Genomic DNA, 2,172 nt, shown 5'->3' on the forward strand with positions numbered 1-2,172 from the left:
CAATAACAGGAGGAACAAAATTTACATTATTATTAAGTGTAGCTCAAACAATCCAAACACAATTAAGATAAAATGTAATTTCAGTAAAAGGCAAAAGTAGTGATTCTTTGAAAGTAGAAAGTTCGTGAGTCACTTGCTGTATTGATGGTCTTGACTTTGGATTAGAACACAAGCATGCTAATGCGAGCGTTACTATATGAATTATAGCCTGAACATCTTTTTTATTTGAAGGTAGAGGAATACATGAATCCAAGACATCTTTTACCATTATGATTTTGTTAGAAGAGTCGAACAAAGACAAGATTATCTCTCTTGGGTGTCTTCCCATTAATGCTTCCAATGCCACCACTGCAAAATTGTAGACATCATACTTCTCTGTCACAGACTCACGGTCATTGTATAGGCCAACGCTTCACAACAGACCAAGAATGGTGTCAATGAACCTAATTTTTCATATTCAAGGACTAAATCTATTTAGCAAAAGTATCAAGATTTTTCAAGAAAGTTTCACCTGGTGCAAAGGTACTCATATGTTCTAACTTGTAATGTTTGATTTGAAGAATCAGGATCAAGAAGCTTAGCAGTTCCAAAGTCTGAGACAACAGCATGCAACTCTGAGTTCAATAAAATGTTGTTACATGTTACATCTCTATGAACTATTGGCGGAGAACACTCATGATGCATGTAAGCTAAAGCATTAGCTGTTCCACTAATGATATTAAACCTCTTGCTCTAACTTAGTTCCTTAGCTTTATCATCATCAATGGTCAAGGCATAAAATAAGCTTTCTCTTTCCAGGTATTCATATACCAAAAACATGCACCGATTGTGGAGACAAAAATCATGAAGCTTGACAATGTTTCTATGAACGATTTGTGATAACATCTTTACCTCATTGTGGAAACTCTTGTCAAAAAGATGGATTTTGAGACTCTTTGGTAAAGTTTCTTCAATGCAACAACTTTGCCACTTGGAAGTTGTGTTCTATACACACTACCATATGCACTAGTTCCTATGCAATATCTGATATCAAAGTCCTATGTTGCTTCAATGATATCTTCAAAAGCAATTTTCCCATTATAGTTCCATATAGAAAACAAGTCTCCATTTTTTGCTGTTCTTTCCTCGACTTTCTTACTTTTGGTGCATCTTGCGAAAAGTATTATCAGTATAATTGTGAGAAGAATGATGCAGGTTATAGGAAGAACTTTTACAAGCAGGTGCTTACTTTTGCTTGTTTGACAGGATTTGAAGCTTGGTGTGTTGCAAATAGTTAATGACTCTTGCTGAAAGTAACAATAATGAGGTAATTGTGACTTTGAGTTCGTGATGTCTTGAGAAAAGTCAAATGAATTGTATGAAAGGTTTATGTATCTAAGATTAGCAAGTTTCTTGTGCAGTTTCCCTGTGAAATTATTATAACTGAGATCCAAACTCTCCATCATTGAATTCACTCCAAAGATAAATGGAATGTCACCACTGAGAAAATTATGACTAAGGTTAAGCTTAACAACACAACCAGTTTGAGAAACTATGCTTCCATTCAACAAGTTGTAACTTAAATCTAGTGTTATAGGAGAAAAACAAGCATGGTTAGGAAATTTAGTAGATCCTGTTAGTAGCTTATGAGAGAGGTCTATATGCCAAATACTTGTGTTTGCAATATTTTATGGTATTGGACCAGACAATTGATTTGATGAGAAAAGCAAATAGTCCAAGTTGGTTAAATTACGCGCTGTTCCACGTACAACGCGCTACATCCCTTCTTCTTCTCCTTCTTTTTCGATCGTTCTTTTCTCCTCCTTTCTCACTGGTTTGTTCTTCGTCGTTGACGTTAGTTCCTCCACATACTGTTACGGCACGTTTTCATTGCACGTTCTTCTTCTTCTTGCTGCACGTTCTTCTTCTTCTTCCTCTTCTTCTTCTTCTTTTCTTTTGTTTCTTGCCTTCTCTTTCTCCTTCTTCATTTACGTGCTTTTCTCTCTGTTTTCTTTCTTCGTTATTCTCGATTTCTATTGTTTTTTGACATCAAGTTCTGAAATCGTTTTTGAAGAAGAAGTAGCAGAAGATGAGGAGGAGAAAGAGAAAGAGTTCTGAATTATGCATGATTTTGGGTGTATTTCTTTAAATCCTTTGGGTGTATTTTCTGTAATCTTTTGGGTGTCGTTTGGG

General features: G+C 35.5%; 1 pseudogene; it reads right to left on the reverse strand.

Annotated features, from left to right (window-relative positions):
- Positions 1-43: 43 nt before the first annotated feature.
- On the reverse strand, positions 44-1,870 carry LOC112728697 (MDIS1-interacting receptor like kinase 2-like; annotated as a pseudogene).
- Between the last annotated feature and the right edge of the window lie 302 nt (positions 1,871-2,172).

The sequence above is a fragment of the Arachis hypogaea genome, chromosome 2 (genome assembly GCF_003086295.3).
Source record: "Arachis hypogaea cultivar Tifrunner chromosome 2, arahy.Tifrunner.gnm2.J5K5, whole genome shotgun sequence".
NCBI lineage: Eukaryota > Viridiplantae > Streptophyta > Magnoliopsida > Fabales > Fabaceae > Arachis > Arachis hypogaea.